The sequence below is a fragment of the Lissotriton helveticus genome, chromosome 4_1 (genome assembly GCF_964261635.1).
Source record: "Lissotriton helveticus chromosome 4_1, aLisHel1.1, whole genome shotgun sequence".
Classification (NCBI taxonomy): Eukaryota; Metazoa; Chordata; class Amphibia; order Caudata; family Salamandridae; genus Lissotriton; species Lissotriton helveticus.
Window position 1 is genome coordinate 1,595,418,649 of NC_136063.1, and position 18,292 is coordinate 1,595,436,940.

At 48.2% G+C, this 18,292-nt stretch overlaps 1 protein-coding gene across 3 annotated transcripts in view; it reads right to left on the reverse strand.

Annotated features, from left to right (window-relative positions):
• LOC144827613 (thioredoxin domain-containing protein 3-like) overlaps window positions 1-18,292 on the reverse strand; it is a 311,179-nt gene that overhangs the window by 181,942 nt on the left and 110,945 nt on the right. The window lies entirely within an intron of this gene.

Here is an 18,292-nt window from a genome sequence, read left to right on the forward strand (position 1 = left end):
AGAAAAGGCCTTTTGGGATTTATCATCCTAAAAGGGCATCACAAATTAGAGAATCACAAAATTTGCGATTCTCTATTTTGCAATTACATTTAAGGAATCGCTAATTGCAATTCCTTAAATGCAATGGAGGAAACACAGAAAATTGCAATTCGGCCTTAAGAAATTGCAAATTACCACCAGCTTCAAGTTGGTGGTAATTTGCAATTTCTTTGAAAAATGCACTTTTGTGCCAGAAAGAATATTCAAAACCAAGGAGAAGTTTCCATCCTAGGTATCCTAGGCAATTCCTATGGATTGCAGGTTCCCAAGCAACACCTACTAAAGTACGGATGCTTGTACTAGTTCACAGGGCTCTCTTAACCTACATCTCAGTCTGCAGGTACACCTGCAGTGCCCTACAATAACCTGATTGTTGACTCTCCTGCCATCCATCATATGAAGGTGCAACAACCATTAATTCTTCATCAACTGAGTAAGAAGAAAGCCCTGGTGAGGAGGACCTCATCCCCATTCAACAATCTACATCCAACAGCCTTCCAGGTAACATTCCCCAATCACTGGACAGCCTGCTGACATTATTAGATGGTATGGCATGTGGGAGGGTTGACATGGACACATCCAGCTCCAATCCTCTGTGAGGGGGTGTATTTGCCAAATAGAGGAAGAGTTACTCAATATTGAAGCTCACTAGAAAGATGTATCAAAGTTGTTGAACAGACTGACCTGGGTCTTGGAGAAGATGAGCGTATTCATCTAAGAAATGGCAAAGTTGCACTTGGAATCACTTTTTTTGTCGAAGGAGAAGTATGCAAGGTGACATACCTTGACCAGACAGATGAAACATGCCAGATCATACAGGTGCCTGTGTCAATCAGCAAGCCCAATGCAAAAGCATTTGTTTACTGGCCACAACATTGACCTGTAAACGCACCCCTCCCACAAACTCACCAATCAATCAATCAAGAGTATTTGTAAAGCGCGCTACTCACCCGCTAGGGTCTCAAGGCCGCGGGGGGGGGGGCTGCTACTGCTCAAAAAGTCAGGTCTTGAGTTGCTTCCTGAAGGAGAGATGGTCCTGGGTGAGTCGTAGGTGGGTGGGGAGGGTGTTCCAGGTCTTGACCGCCAGGTAGGTGAAGGATCTTCCTCTGATGGTGGTTCTGCGGATCCGTGGGACGGTGGCGAGGGCAAAGCTGGCGGAGCGGAGCTGGCGGGTTGGCGTGTAGAACGTGAGGCGGTTGTTGAGGTATTCGGGGCCCAAGTCGTGGAGAGCCTTGTGTGCGTGGGTGAGGAGTCTGAACGGGATCCTCTTGCTGACGGGGAGCCAGTGCAGGACCCTCAGGTGGGCGGAGATGTGGCTGTGTCGGGGGATGTCCATGACGAGTCGTGCTGAGGCGTTCTGGATGCGCTGGAGTCTTTTCTGTAGTTTGACAGTGGTCCCAGCATAGAGGGCGTTCCCGTAGTCCAGACGGCTGGTGACAAGGGCCTGGGTGACCGTTTTCCTGGTTCCAGTGGGGATCCAGCGGAAGATCTTACGGAGCATGCGGAGTGTGTTGAAGCAGGAGGAGGTAACGGCGTTAACTTGCCTGGCCATCGCGAGGGAGGAGTCAAGGATGAAGCCCAGGTTGCGTGCGTGGTCCGTGGGCTTGGGTGGGGGGGCCAGAGCAGGGAGCCACCAGGAGGCGTCCCAGGTGGAGATGGATGGGCCGAGGATGAGGACTTCCGTCTTGTCTGAGTTCAGTTTCAGGCGGCTGAGCTTCATCCAGTCTGCGATGTCTTTCATTCCGTCCTGGAAGCTGGCTCTGGCGGAGGTGGGGTCATTGGTGAGGGAGAGGATCAGTTGGGTATCGTCGGCATAGGAGATGATGTTGAGGTTGTGCTTGCGTGCAATGGCTGCGAGGGGGCTCATGTAGACGTTGAAGAGGGTGGGCTGAGCGAGGAGCCTTGAGGTATGCCGCAGATGATCTTAGTGGCTTCTGCGAGGAAGGGCGTGAGACGGACTCTTTGGGTTCTGTCGGAGAGGAAGGAGGTGATCCATTCCAGGGCCTTTCCTTGGATCCCGGTGTGGTGGAGGCGGGTTGTCAGGGTGCCGTGGCAGACTGTGTCGAACGCAGCCGAAAGGTCGAGCAGGATGAAGGCGGCGGTTTCTCCGTTGTTCAGCAGGGTCCGGATGTCGTCGGTGGCCGCGATGAGGGCGGTCTCGGTGCTGTAGTTCACTCGGAACCCGGACTGCGATGGGTCGAGGGAGCCGTTCGTCTCCAGGAAGGCTGTCAGCTGTTTGTTGACGGTTTTCTCGATGACTTTTGCAGGGAAGGGGAGGAGCGAGATGGGGCGGAAGTTCTTGAGGTCTGAGGGGTCTGCGGTGGGTTTCTTCAGGAGGCCGCTGATCTTTGCGTGCTTCCAGCTCTCCGAGAAGGTGGCAGATATGAAGGAGTTGTTGATGATGTCCCGAAGTTTGGGTGCGATGATGGAGTCGGCTTTGTTGAAGATGTGGTGTGGGCAGGGATCTGCTGGGGTGCCCGAGTGGATGGTGTTCATCATGTGGGTGGTATCTTCTGTGCTGACCTGAGTCCAGGCGCACAGGGTGGTGGTGGAGGGTGTAGGTTCTGTGGTGGGGTACGAGTTCTGAGCGCCGAAGCTGTTGTGTATGTCAACGATCTTATGGTGAAAAAAGGTGGCCAGACAGTTGCAGAGGTCTTGAGAAGGCGTGATGTCGTTGTTGCTGGCGTTGGGGTTGGAGAGCTCTTTCACGACGTTGAAGAGTTCCTTGCTGTTGTGGGTGTTGTTGTCCAGTCGTTCTCTGAAGGATGACCTTTTGGTGGTGTGGATCAGCTGGTGGTGTTTGCGGGTGGCGTTCTTGAGGGCTGTCATGTTATCCGTTGACTGGTTGTGGCGCCAGGCTTTCTCGAGGTCACGGCAGGATTTCTTGGAGTCTTTGAGATCGTTGGTGAACCATGCGGCTTTCTTGCTGTTGAGGTTGCTGGGAGGGTTTTTCAGTGGAGCAAGGGTGTCTGCGCAGTCGGTGATCCACTGTGTGAGGTTGCGGGCTCCTTCGTTGGGGTCCGTGGTGTTGGTGGGAGGGTTTAGGCTCAAGGAGGTGGTTGGTGGTGATCTTGCTCCAGCATCTTCGGGGGGTTTGTTGAGGGCGGTGGTTGGTCGTTGTTTTCCTGAAGTTGAAGTGTACGCAGCTGTGGTCGGTCCAGGGGAGCTCGGTGGTGTGGCTGAAGGAGATGTGGTTGCTGGAGGAGAAGACGGGGTCGAGCGTGTGGCCGGCGTAATGGGTGGGGGTGTTGACCAGTTGCTTGAATCCGAGGTTGGCGAGGTTGTCTAGTAGGGCGGTGGTGTTGTTGTCCTGGTCGTTCTCTAGGTGGAAGTTGAGGTCTCCTAGGCGGATGTAGTCGGGGGAGGCGAGGGCGAGCGGGCTGATGAAGTCTGTGATGGCCTCGCTGAAGTGTGAGCGTGGTCCCGGGGGTCTGTAGATGAGGGTTCCTCTGAGGGTGGTCTTGGGGTCGGTGTGAATCTGGAAGTGCAGGTGCTCTGCGGTGGCGAGGGTGTCGTCGGTGTTGGTCGTGATGCGGATAGTGTTTCTGTGGGCGATGGCGATGCCTCCTCCGGACTGGTTGACACGGTCCCTCCGGATGATCTTGTAGCCGTCCGGGATCACCTGCACCAACCTCAAGCCCACCACCTTCCAATCCACAACCCGAACCTCATCTTCCCATGGACTTAGTATTGAGTAGCCAGAGACATGAAGGACTCCCAGGGCTTGGACAACAGCCACCAAACCCAGGAACATTTCATCAAATCCCTCACTGACTCAACCTCACACAAAAACACAACTATTATATGCAATTATCCCAAACCTTTGGATCTATATAGTGTTTGCAGTTTTTTAAGTGAACTGCACTTTTGCCTTCCATCAATACTACGTATTTCTAGCCATATACAATGGTTGTTTGAGAGGAATTCACTGTATTGTGCTACTTACTCTCTATAGTATGGCATTTTCCAAAACGCCAAACACACCTACATTCGACAAGGCACACCTACACATTCAGTAAAGAGTAGAAACACATCCATGTTAAAAAGAAATGTAATGGTTTATTTCATTTTTTTGTAAATAAAATATTTGTATACTATTTTAAAGGGAACAGTGCTTGCAAATGGGAAAAAGTCAAATATAGTGCCCCCAGATCAGGGATTCAAAGTCAACTTTGAGGTGGGTGGTCACTGGAAAACAAAACACACTCTGAATGTCAGGAGAAAAGTCTATTTACAGGCTACAAAGGGAAACATAGAATAAAAGTTCAAAACATCCAACATAAATAGTCCAAAAATAGTTCAAAAGAGTTATAATTAATGTTGAAAATAAAAATACAAAAGAAATGTAAAGTTAGTCGCCAACCCAGATGGTGTGTCAAGGAAGCTGGTATGAGTTGGAAGCAAAGGTTCCTGGCAGTCCTTGGACTCTTGTCCCACAACCACAAGGAACCAGCAGTCAAGGAGGAGAGGGTAGGCAATATGCCTACAATCTAGGAGGTCAGGAGGCTGCAAAGCTCTTGATATTGGTCAGCTTGCACTTCTTAGGTTACCTGCAAGGTTCCACTCAGCTGTTGTACAAACTCAGAAAGTGCCTATCCTGACCAGTAAGCTGGCCATCTGCCACTTAGTCACCTGGGAAGCTGTTATGTGTACATAACATGGTGAGAGCAACACATGAGGGCTCAGGAGTGTCTGGGGTGAATGCTTCCCTCGGCCTCTGTTCTTCCATGCAGGCAGTTTTTTAAAAAAAGAGTTTTATATAGCATGAACTAGACCCGAGACATCGGGTATAGAGCAGTTTAAGCACCAGTTGCATTACAGACAGATACATTCATTTTTGTTAGGCATGGGAAAATTAAGTGATTTGCCCAGAATCACAGGATGATGAGCGTCGTTGCTGAGACTCGAACCCGGTTCCCGAGCTTCGTGGTCGACAGCTCTAACTGCAAGGCTACATCATCTCCCCTAATTGTAGGAGTAATAGGATTAACAAGGGATGCAACTGAAGCCTTACTTGTTCTGAGGAATCTTGACTAATGGAGAGGGTGGTCCCAAACTCAGATGATGCTGAGGCCTGCTTTGGGGACACCACTGATGTTACCTATTCTTGGCCAGGGGGAACCCAATCATCCAACACTTTCTGGCATATAGTGTCCAGGAGCACCGCCCCTCCAAGTGGGCTCCACTGTCGTCCACTAAGTCTTTTTGTTTTCTCCTCCTCACTGGTTCTGCTTAAGTGTTCATGTGCCCCCTTCCCCCTTGAAACAGTGGTCCTCCTTATTCTAAACCCCAGGTTCTGCACTCTATGGATTCAGCAACACTAACAATGTCCACTGAAAAAGAATTGTCAGAAGCAAAAGAAATGATAAGTACATATGCCAAATGTCTCATGTCATTCAAATACTTTTTAACAAAATTCCACAGTAATGGCGACAAAGTGAATTTGTTAAAGCCACTCATAATCAATTTGCAAGGTTGTTATTTTGAAAGTTCACTTTTAACAATGGTCTATTGTAATCTAATATTCAGCTGAGCCATATGTTACTTCATCCTCAAACATTATCATCTGTCTGTGTTCGATATGGCAAAACTACACCTTATCACGTGATATACAGAGAAATCTTGACACATGGTACCTTTACATTCACATGTGTAGTAAACTGAAACATGTATATGAAAGAATGGTCAAAATATAACAACTGATGAGTAGTGCAAGGCTAGTTTCTGATCATGTGATGGCAGATAATTTTAAGTGGTCTTTGTATGTACATCACATTTAAAAGGCCAATTTTTGTGTCTATACATTGTATTAGATCCATATCTGACATGATTTTGATGGAGTAGAAATCTCATTTCTTTTGCAGGGAGCATCATTATCACTTGTAGAGCGCATCCGCCTATAATCTTGCAATCATCTCAATATGAGGTATTTTGAATTGTGAAATGTGTTAAAGTAACAAACAGACATATTTTAGGATATTAACAAGTAACATGAAGAATTAACATCGGAAATGAATGTAACTAGTAGAAAATGTTAACATGAAGAACTCGTGTTGTGAAATGAATGCCACTCATATACTGAATGTGTATAATTTGGTAAATGTGTTAGTTAAAACACAATAGAGTTATGCTAATCTGTAATGCTTAAAGCAATACAGTCTTATCTTAGCTAAAATCGTAGGCCTAAATTGGGAGTCCCTAACAACCCTTGCTTTAGAATTAATAGTTGAATTTCATGTGCACTATAGAATCTGTTCTTTCTCAAGTTTATATTGCAGGTGGAGATGCATTCATTAGGGAAAAGTAATAGCTTTGTTTTAGTTGCTAGACAAGGAGAGAAGAAGTAACAGTTCCATGGCTTGAGGGTGATAAAGATGGAGAAAAATTCACATGGGAGAAGGCATGGGAACCAAGGATGAAATGTTTCAAAGTTTGATCATGGAGAATGTTAGACCTGTCAGCCCTTTGGGTGGTCCCTCCTAATATTTTCTTTATCTTATTTTTGGCCTTCTGAGTCTTTTTTTGTGTGTGTGCCCACTAAATATTTTTGGCGTTGACTCTAGGTCTTTGGACGCCCATGGTTACTCATTAACAATGTGGCGCGAGGGCTCCTCTAAAATGAAGGGAGATTAGGTGAAACACAAAATGGTGGCCTGTCCAAATCACCTCATAACCTTGGGGCCATGGGGTTGCATTGAGGGGTTCCAGAACCTTCTGGTCCACTCTGGACTCTCTTTGCCTAGGCTATAAAAGGTGGAATGTTGGGAGGCCACTTTGTCTTTGTGTGAGGACTGAGACCAGTCAGGAGTTAAGGCTACCTGTGGGGAGGTTGGTGCACTGAGGGGGGGGGGGGGGGGGGGGTCTGGACTTGCTATCCCTCTTTGCTGACACTACCCCCTGCTGGTTGACCAAGCCCTGACAACATCATTTTCCTTGGGGTTACCTACCCCCGCCTCCTCCTAGGCCCCTTCATAGAGGAACCCTGTTTTCATTCTGGTGAGCGGAGGACATCTGACCAGGGAGTTGAGCTGTGCGTGTTGTTGTCGTTGGTAAGGGCTTCTGACCTCTGCCCTAGCTCTCCTCAACCTTGCTGCCGCCTGGAGTCGGGGTGCGCAAAGACTTTTTAGCTGTCCCGCCAATAGAAACCCACCTGAGCCTCTACCTCAGAAAGTAGCGCAGGATAAATCACCGCCGCTGCCCCTAGATTCATTGGCGCTTTCCACGCGAACCTCACCTCATCGCTGCTGACCCCGTCGAAGTCCCTGCCGCTGGGCTGTCGCCTTTTGCCCGGGGCTGATAGCAACTGCGGGCCCCCACTGAGGAGATCCAGGGTAGGGGGGCCCGGTATTGGCAAGCGGAGTGGTGGTGCTCCAGGGAGGCGGAGACGGTGTGGCTGCGGTTTAGCGGAAGCCTGCGCCGGCGCTGACGAAGTGAGCATCAGGAAGCAGGGGGCGGGATTGAAGGAGGCCGAGCCCGGGTTAAGTTCCCTCTGTGAAGAGTGAGAGGGCGGGACGCAGAGCCAGCTGGAACGCCCAGAAGAGACGCTGTGAAGTCCCGGTTCAGGCCAGCCGCTGGGAACCTGCCCCCGTTATAAGGCAGAAACTGACATCGTAGAGGCCTGATCGCATGGGTGGCAGGTAACGGCTGAATAGACTGGCTGGGCCCGGTAAGATCTCCGGGGTGTTGTGTGGGGCCTCAGGTGGTGAGAAGGCCCCACTACTGCCTGTAAAAACTTAACTGGGGACTGCTGGAATTAGCGGAAAGAAGGGGAGGGGGAGCACTTGAGACGGGACTAATTCCCCCACACAGTTCCACACAGGAGGGACTTAAACGGCAGGTGGTGAAAGTGGACTGAAGTTGCCGGGTCTCCAAGGACCCTGCCATTTGTTATAATACCACTGTCTGCTTGAACTTAATGCTTCTGAATGTTACCCTTCTGGAACAATTAAGTGCTTACTTGACTGGTAAACTGACCTGATACATACCTGTGTTTAATTTAATGGATTCTAATGCTTGAGACCTAAATGCGGTGACAGAATACGGCAAAACTGCCTAGAGCCTTTCTCTTTTACTGTTGTATTGAAGGGAGTAATTAATTAAGTTAATCTTTTACAGCTAGCCTGCTCTCTAATGCTCTGACTAAGTAAGATTCACCAGGGTAACGAAATCTTATGTCATGGCTTATGTTTACAAAAGCAGGTCATCCGAATGAAATGTTTATATTGTGAATTTAGTTTTGGTGTTACAACTGAAAGAAACAAACTTAAAAGAAATATAAAGCTTTTCTACCTTTTCTAAATACGGTGTGGTGTCATTTTTGGTGGAGGTACGTTGAGTTACTGCATTGAGTGTGTCGCAAATACAAAACAGTAGTCTTGGAGTGAAGCCTATACCCCTTGAGCCAAGCTACCCTAGGTGGACCGGAGACCCCGGGTCCAACATATTTGGTGTTCAGTGGTGGGATTAGGGCTTGTACTTGCGTCCACTTGACAGTGGCTTAGTGTGCACCACGTACCCTACACCTGGAGTTTTCTCCTAGTGGTCTCCCTAATTGGATGTTTTTGTTTTTTCCAAATTCCTTTCTGGTGGTGGGTTGAAGTAGACCTTATTTGACGCCTCTTTCTAGAATACTCCAAATAAATGTCTGAGGTCCCGCCTGGTAAAATGGAGTTTGAGTTGGCTGAGTTAGAGACTTACACAGCGGCCCAACGTAGGGAATTTTGCCAGGAGAAGGGGGTGCTCTTAAAGCGGGGTGCGAAGAAAGTGGAACTCCAAACCAGCTTGAGAGCATGGGTGGCAGCTCACCCAGATGGGGAAAAGGGGGAGGAAGAAGGGGATCATGACACCATCGTAGAAGTGGACATGCTGTACCAAACCGAAGGGGGGAATCTGTTAACAGGTCCTGGGACACCTTCGAGGGTGGGCAGTAGTGTGTCTGGAAGGAGCCTGTCCTCAGCAGAACTAGCGGACAGGAGGGAGAAGAGACAACTAAAATTAGAATTAGCCCGATTGGGGAAGGAGCGGGAGGAAAGGAGGTTTCTCCATGAGCTTAGCTTTCGGGAGTTAGATCTCAAAGCCCTACAGATAGGGACTCCCAGCAATTCTATTGGTGGCAGCGTACCTAAGGAGATTACCAGGGAACCCAGACCCTATTTGCCCAAAGATGTAGTCACCAGTTTTAGTGTAGGAGACGACATTGCCAAATGTTTGGCTGCCTATGAGGTCTCATTAAGAGCCCATGGGATTTCAGAAAGTCATGGGGGGGGGGTAGCCTGTACAGGTATATGCCTCCGGTAGGGAGGGATGCTCTTTTAACCTTAGAGCAGGAGGAACAGACCAATTACCCCACCATGAAGGTTGCTCTGATCAGAAAGTTTGGGCTGACTCCTGAAAAATACAGGCAGAAATTTCGGAACAGCCACAAACTAGCTACACAAAACTGGGTAGATTTTCTGGACTACGCTAAAAAGGCATTGGAGGGATGGGTGCAAGGCAGTGAGGTGACTGATTACGAGGGGTTATAGGACCTGTTCTTAAAGGAGCACCTCCTCGAGAAATGTTTTCCGGAGCTGCGTCAACACCTGGTGGACAGCAAGCTGACTAACCCTAGGAAGCTTGCGGAGGAGGCAGACATCTGGGCTAGTACCCGGGTGTCCTCAAAGGGGACTGGAGGGGATTCCCAAAGGACTAGTCAGGGCGCTCCCCAGAAGAAAGAGGGGGGAGACAAAAAGAAGGAGTTCTCAAAAGTCCCCCAAAACAATTTGCAAGGAAAGGGATCAGGTTACACCACAAAAACCCCCTATCCTGACCATAGTCAGCTTCCAAGAGTTGTCCGTTGCTATGAGTGTGGTGGCATTGGGCACTATAAAGGAGATGCCAAGTGCCCAAAGAGACCACCCCCTCCCACTGGAGGAAAAACCCCGGGAGTGGCTAGTGTAGTGCGCGGGGAGGAATTGCCTCTAGATAAGGGAGGTGAGTGGACAGGAATAACCCTAGCATCCCTGGGAGACAGTGAGATGGTTCCTAAGATCCAGGAGCCCCCAAATACCACCAAGTATGGGCAGTGGGTCACCATCAATGGCCAGAGAGGGGAAGCTCTAAGGGACACAGGTGCCAGTATGACTATGGTAAGGAGTCAGCTGGTGTCCCCAGAGCAGGTGATCCCAAACTACTCCACCCCGCCGCGATGGCTGACGGCAGAATAGGTCACTATCCTGTGGCTGAGGTTCCCTTTGAGTAGGGAGAGGTCTCGGGTCTCTTACGAGTTGCGGTGAGCCCTGCCGTGCCAGTCGATTGCCTGTTGGGGAATGACTTGGAGCACAATGCTTGGAAAGAGGTGGAATTCCGGACTCATTCAGAGATGCTGGGTACACCTGATTGGACCTGTGCAAGCACATAATCCGCGACTACCCAGAAGGGGAGGTCGCAAGGGCTGGAGCCTGGAACAAAGGCACAGCCAGCTGCCAAAAAGGGGAAGACCCGGGGACAGGGAAAACCTGCCTCGGCGTCCACACCCCGTGAGATGAATGGGACACCTGAGGTGGTGGTCCCGGAGTCCATGGAGGGGGATGTTGTCTCCCTGGAGGACTTACCTATCCCTGCAGAATGGCATGTGGAGGGAGGACCTACCAGGGAAGATTTTGTCAGGGGCAGAAGGAGTGCCCTACCTTGAGGGACTGAGGCGTCAGGCCGAAGCCCAGGCAGCAGGTAACAATACCGGGAACTTTCACATCTACTGGGAGGATTGTCTTCTCTACAGTGAACCCAAGGCTCCGGTGCAGGGTTCGTCACGGTCCTTGGTAGTTCCCCAGCGTTACCAAGCCTTCCTCTTGGAGTTGGCTCACGAGATTCCCTTGGCAGGACACCTGGGTCAGGCCAAGACCTTCGCCCGGCTTGTCCCCCATTTCTATTGGCCTCAGATGAGGATTGCGTCCGACACTTTTTGTAGGACGTGCGTGTCCTGTCAAGCTAGTGGGAAAACAGGGGTTAAGCTGAAGGCTCCCCTGGAACCTCTACCTGTCGTTAGCACCCCCTTTGAAAGGGTGGGCATTGACATTGTTGGGCCATTGGATCCACACACTTCAAACGGTCACAGGTTTATCCTGGTTCTGGTGGATCATGCCACCCGGTACCCAGAGGCTATTCCTTTGAGGACCATTACTGCACCTGCGGTGGCTCGGGCCCTGATGGGGATTTTCACCCGAGTGGGTTTCCCCAAGGCAGTTGTGTCCGATAGGGGGGGCAACTTCATGTCAGCATATATGCGGGCCATGTGGAAGGAGTGTGGGGCTACTTACAGGTTCTTCACCCCTTACCACCCCCAGACCAATGGTCTGGTGGAAAGGTTTAACAAAACCTTGAAGGCATTGATCAGAAGTCTGCCTGAGAGCCTGCGGAGGAAATGGGACATCCTCCTACCCTGTCTGTTGTTCTCATACAGGGAGGTGCCACAGAAAGGAGTGGGCTTTAGCCCCTTTGAGCTTCTGTATGGGCACCCTGTCAGAGGACCTCTCAGCCTGGTGAAAGATGGATGGGAGCAGACTCCCAGGAAGCTTCCCCAGGATGTGGTGAGTTACATGCTGGCTTTCCGTAGCTAAATGGCTAAGTTGTGGAAGCAAGCTTCTGAAAACCTTGAAGCCAGCCAGGCAGTCATGAAAGAGTGGTATGACCACAATGCTCACCCTGTGGAGTTGGAGCCTGGCCAGAAGGTGTGGGTCATGGAACCTGGAGAGCTTAGTGCTCTCCAGGATCGCTGGACAGGCCCCTTTGAAGTGGTTGAGAAGAAGGGAAAGGTCACTTACTAAGTGGATCTTAAGACCCCCAGGCAACCCCATCGGGTGCTCCATGTCAACCGCCTCAAACCCCACCATGAGAGGCCCGAGGTCATCTTGATGATGGTGACTGATGGAGCCGAGGAAGAGGAAAGTGTGCCTCTACCTGATCTCTTTTCGTCCCAAGAGAAGGATGGGTCGGTGAAAGGGGTGATCCTTTCACCATCCCTAACTCACGAACAGCGGAGGGACTGCCGTCAAGTCCTTGGGCAGTATTCCTCACTGTTCTCCCTTATCCCGGGAAGGACCCACCTGTGTACCCATGATGTGGACACAGGGGACAGCCCACCTGTGAAGTCCAAGACCTACCGGCTGTCAGATAAGGTGAAAGCCAGCATTCACAGTGAAGTCACTAAGATGCTGGAGCTGGGAGTGATTGAACGTTCAAGCAGCCTTTGGTCCAGTCCGGTGGTTTTGGTACCAAAAGCTGCCCCGCCGGGCACCACTCCAGAACTCAGGTTCTGTGTGGATTACAGGGGACTGAATTCTGTGACAAAGACTGATGCTCATCCAATCCCTAGGGCAGATGAGCTCATTGACCGGCTGGGAGCTGCCCAATATCTGAGTACTTTTGACCTCACATCAGGGTACTGGCAGATCTCCCTTACAGATGGAGCAAGGGAAAGGTCAGCCTTCTCCACGCCTGAGGGCCACTACCAGTTCTGTGTGATGCCCTTTGGGCGCAAAAACGCTCCTGCCAATTTTCAGCGGCTGGTGAACCAGGTCCTCTCCGGGATGGAGGCCTTCTCTGCTGCTTATCTAGATGACATTGCAGTTTTCAGCAGCAGTTGGGAGGACCATTTGTATCACCTTCAGGCTGCCCTCCAAGCCCTGAAACAGGCTGGCTTGACGATCAAGGCTAGCAAATGCCAGATTGGGCAGGGGTCGGTAGTGTACCTAGGCCACTTGGTGGGCAGGGGAACGGTGCAGCCCCTCCAGGCTAAGATTGAGACTATCATGGCCTGGGAGCCCCCCAAGACTCAAACAGAGGTCCAATCTTTCCTGGGCCTCACAGGATACTACCGTCGCTTTGTCAAGGGGTATGGCACAATTGTGGCACCCCTAACTGAGCTCACATCTAAGAAACAACCTCGACGGGTAGTTTGGACTGAGGCGTGTCAACGAGCTTTTGACACCCTGAAGCAAGCAATGTGTGCAGCTCCTGTCTTAAAGGCCCCTGATTTTTCCAAGGAGTTTATTGTCCAAACGGATGCATCAGAGCATGGCATTGGGGCAGTGTCGCAACTCAATGAAGAGGGTCTGGACCAACCTGTGGTTTTCCTATAAAGGAGACTGCTTCCCCGGTAACAGAAGTGGAGTGCGACTGAACGGGAAGCTTTTGCGGTGGTATGGGCTTTGAAGAAGTTGCGACCATATCCGTTTGGTTCACACTTCCTTGTTCAAACTGACCACTGGCCCCTTCGTTGGCTGATGCAAATGAGGGGAGAGAATTCCAAGTTGTTGAGATGGTCCATCTCCCTACAGGGAATGGACTTCAGGGTGGAACATCAGCCTGGAGTGGACCACGTAAACGCAGACGGTCTTTCAAGGTACTTCCACCTTAGTGATGAGAACTCCCAAGGGGTTGGGTAGCTCTACCCACTTTCAGCTGGGGGGACGCGTGTTAGACCTGTCAGCCCTTTGGGTGGTCCCTCCTAATATTTTTTTTATCCCCTTCTAGGCCCTTTTAGGCCCCTTCATAGAGAAACCCTGTTTTCATTCTGGTGAGCGGAGGACATCTGACCAGGGAGTTGAGGGGTGCATGTTGTTGTCGTTGGTAAGGGCTTCTGACCTCTACCCTAGCTCTCCTCAACCTTGCTGCTGCCTGGAGTCGGGGTGTGCAAAGACTTTTTAGCTGTCCCGCCAATAGAAACCCACCTGAGCCTCTACCTCAGAAAATAGTGCAGGATAAATCACCGCCGCTGCCCCTAGGTGCATTGGTGCTTTCCACGCGAACCTCACCTCATCGCTGCTGGCCCCGTCGAAGTCCCTGCCGCTGGGCTGTCGCCTTTTGATCGGGGCTGATAGCGTCTGCGGGCCCCCACTGAGGAGATCCAGGGTAGGGAGGGCCCGGTATTGGCAAGCGGAGTGGTGGTGCTCCAGGGAGGCGGAGACGGTGTGGCTGCGGTATAGCGGAAGCCTGAGCCGGCGCTGACGAAGTGAGCATCAGGAAGCAGGGGGCGGGATTGAAGGAGGCTGAGCTCGGGTTAAGTTCCCTCCCTCCGTGAAGAGTGAGAGGGCGGGACGCAGAGCCAGCTGGAATGCCCGGAAGAGATGCTGTGAAGTCCCGGTTCAGGCCAGCCGCTGGGAGCCTGCCCCGCGTTATAAGGCAGAAACTGACATCGTAGAGGCCTGATCGCATGGGTGGCAGGTAACGGCTGAATAGACTGGCTGGGCCAAGGACGTGACAGAAACCCGGTAAGATCGCCGGGGTGTTGTGTGGGGCCTTAGGTGGTGAGAAGGCCCCACTACTGTAAAAACTTAACTGGGGACTGCTGGAAGTAGCGGAAAGAAGGGGAGGGGGAGCACTTGAGACGGCACTAATTCCCCCACACAGTTCCACACAGGAGGGACTTAAAAGAAGAGGAAAGTTAAACGGCAGGAGGTGAAATTGGACTGAATTTGCCGGGTCTCCAAGGGCCCTGCCATTTATTGTAATACTACTGTCTGCTTGAACTTAATGCTTCTGAATGTTACCCTTCTGGAACAATTAAGTGCTTACTTGACTGGTAAACCGACCTGATACATACTTGTGTTTAATTTATTGGATTCTAATGCTTGAGGCCTAAATGTGGTGACAGAATACGGCAAAACTGCCTAGAGCCTTTCTCTTTTACTGTTGTATTGAAGGGAGTCATTAATTGAGTTAATCTTTTACAGCTAGCCTGCTCTCTAATGCTCCGACTAAGTAAAATACACCAGGGTAACGAAACATTATGTCATGGCTTATGTTTACAAAAGCAGGTAATCCGAATGAAATGTTTATAATGTGAATTTATTATTGGTGTTACAACTGAAAGAAACAAACTTAAAAGAAATATAAAGCTTTTCTACCTTTTCTAAATACGGTATGGTGTCATTTTTGGTGGAGGTACGTTGAGTTACTGCATTGAGTGTGTCGCAAGTACAAAACAGTAGTCTTGGAGTGAAGCCTATACCCCTTGAGCCAAGCTACCCTAGGTTGACCGGAGACCCCGGGTCCAACAGAGAACACCATGAAAAAGAACACCCAGGACTGCACCCGGAGTGGATGCCTTATGTGAAAGCTACCTGTGAATAACTGTTTGTTGGAATTAGGGAGAGAGCCCACTCTTTTCTTGCCTTTGGAGAGAGAGCATCTTAAAACGAGCTCTTTCATTGCGATAGTGGCTTTATGCTACTTGATCCATTAATGGTAGAGAGACTTCTTAGGAAGACTCCACGTACTGACACCTTTTCCTTTTCACTGATAATGCTTATGTAGGGATGTCATCTTAGTGCCAGAATAGGGATACATGTAACCCTCGTTGCTGGGCAATTTGGACTCATGTTTCCTGATTTTCTGTATCTTACTTCTTGAATTAATAGTCTTGTTTATGCTGCACCAATTCAATTGGATGCGTAGATTTAGCCTCATGCTAAATCTGTTGTATTTCTATACCCTCGTGTTGAGGTATCTCTACGTTGAGATATTTTTGGCTTCGCAATAAACAAACTAACCTTATATAGTTGTCCACAAGTTATTATGTATCAAATAGAGTTATTGGTTCATTCAATGTGCATTAATGATTTTTCTCCCCTTTACACTTTCATGGTGCGAAAAAGAACTATTGGAATGTGTCTCTAGAAAAGGTCTAGAATAAATGGGTCTGGCTCTTTCACTATAAAAGAATTAATCAGCAGGGTTATAAAGAAATCATAATATATCTTGTCACTCAGTTTTAAACTAAGGCCTTATAACAATGGTGCATTAATAGGTATTATAAATGCATATGGCTTCTCGTTAGAAACGTTTCCATGTGTCAACATATTTTTATTAGAAGAATTCTTTTTTGGCAAAAAAAATAAAATGAAAAAACAGAAATACATTCATCCAACAATACATTTATATTTGTTACAGGCATCATGCAAATATCCAAAACACTAAACACATAAGACAGGTGTGGTCAATACTTTCAAAACATTTGTACACTTAGGTTTTCTGCCACAAATCTGACTTAACTATCTTTACATTACTCATGTTGCTCCAGCTGAGGATGGAGGGTTGGCCAGCTTGCTTCAGAATCCTCCTGTTCAGGGGTGTGAGCTTGGGGTACTGTGAATGAAGCGGGGGGAATACCCCCAGAACATTCTGTGCTTGATGGCATGCACAGTACCCCAGTGCTTCTGACACTACCTGCCTTTCTGCGTGTGCATTGCAGTGTATGGCATTGTCCATGTAGATTTGGCTCCACGCAGCATTGCTCAACTGGCTATCTGGCCCACATATGGTTGAGGATAGATGTATGCACTTTCTCCAACATTTAGCAACATTTAGAAAATTAGAGTTTGAATAGTGTATTTGACCCTCTTCCAATGTGTGCATGTTCCCCATTTTTGTAGGGTTGAATCTTCAGTCCCCTCTGATTTAGGCATTTTTCAGTATGTTGGTGAGATGAGGGTTATCGCTGTAAATATGCACTCATGTATTATGCACTTTCCTCAGAGAATGTTTGCCTGGAGGTACATTAGTAACTCTCACACCCTACCCACAAATGTATGTACTTTGCACAGTATTTGTAGAATTGGAGTTAGAATAGTAACTCTTACACCTTGCCCCAAAGTAGGCAGTTTCTCTTAAGTTTGTGGGACTGAAATTTGAATACTAAATGAGAGCCCAGAATTATGCACTCATGACTTTAGTGGGTTACAGTTTATACATAAAAATACATACAATTAGTTATATAACTCTACATGTAAGAAATGTAATTAGGGTTACAAAATATGTATATTTTCAAGTACAAACATTTCTTAAAGTTTTTATTTCACTCAACATACATCACATAGAAAAAATGAATTATTTTCATTTTTGGAAAATAGTTAACATAAAATATTTTTCTATTTAAGGAAACTAACTTTCTTTCTAACAGTTTAGAAAATAAACATATTTAGATAATGCTCACAGTCCATTAGGTATATGTTTTTCCGAAACTTGATTTAAAGTTTGTCATACTGGTTACGTCATCCTAAATGTGATGGATATCCCTTCCAGCTTAGTACAAGTTCATTATAGCATAGGACACTTGCAAAAAGCTGGACTTGATATCACATTTGTGATTGAAGACCCTGCTAGATAAACTGTAAATAAGGCCCGTGTACAGATAATGATTATGGGCTAGATGTATCAACATTAGGAATAGCAATTACATAATTGCTATTCTCCGTGAATTGCAATTAGCAAATTGCTATTTCTAATATATTAAACTCATAGAGATTCATTTAGCGATTGCCAGTGAGTCACAAATTGACCTACCTACCTCATGAATATTAATGAGGAAGGTCGCACTTTGTGACCCATAAAATCACTGGGATGGTGGCCTCCTGGGGTCAGCAGGCTATCATGTCTGTGATCTAAGTAAAGCAAAGAATCAAAAGGGGGAAGGTAGAAGTTTGTGTAATGTTAACTCTGCTTCCACAATAGTAACATCCATATTTAAAGAGGAAAGTGTGCTTTGCTGGTTCTCTGGAGTCAGAGAATCTCCAGTGGCAGCCCTAATCTATTAACCAATCTCTACCACTGGTGTGTAAGTGATCACCACTATGGTGTCTTATTTGGTACTCACCTGGGTGAGTACTGCCTCTTTCCGAGCGAAAGTACTGGTGGGATCCTTGTGGTGGTGCATGAAATTACCTCCTGTATCTAAAAATTGACACTTTAATATGAGTAAAGTATACAGGGCAAAAATTGAAAAGTGAAACTGTGATGCTGTTCGAACATGTTAATTGTCTATAAACTCACATGTGAATGGTTAAGATGTTTCAGTCTTTGGTGCCGGGGGTTTGGGCCTTCACCAGGACCAAATTACAAGTTCAAAGGGTCCCTTACTGTTGAATTCTGTGGACTCGTAAGTCTTTATTTATGTGCCTTCATTCCGATTAGATCTGTCAGAAAGTCGTCAGCTTCCATTGAGTCTATGACTTCGAGGAAAAAATATATTTTTAATTAGAGATTGTGGCACCCTATTGCTATGCCATAGAACAATCTTGTGTATGTTATTCCATATGTCATATTTAATAAACCCAAATGTGAACAAGGATACCCATACCTTTTGTCTATGGTATACTCAAGTAAAAAAATGTCAGCCCCCACCTGAAATCAGGTCGAACATTCTAACAGACAGTGTTCATCACAGTACTGTGCAGACAGCTACCATGCATACAGGGAAAGGGGGCTAGGTTTTGAA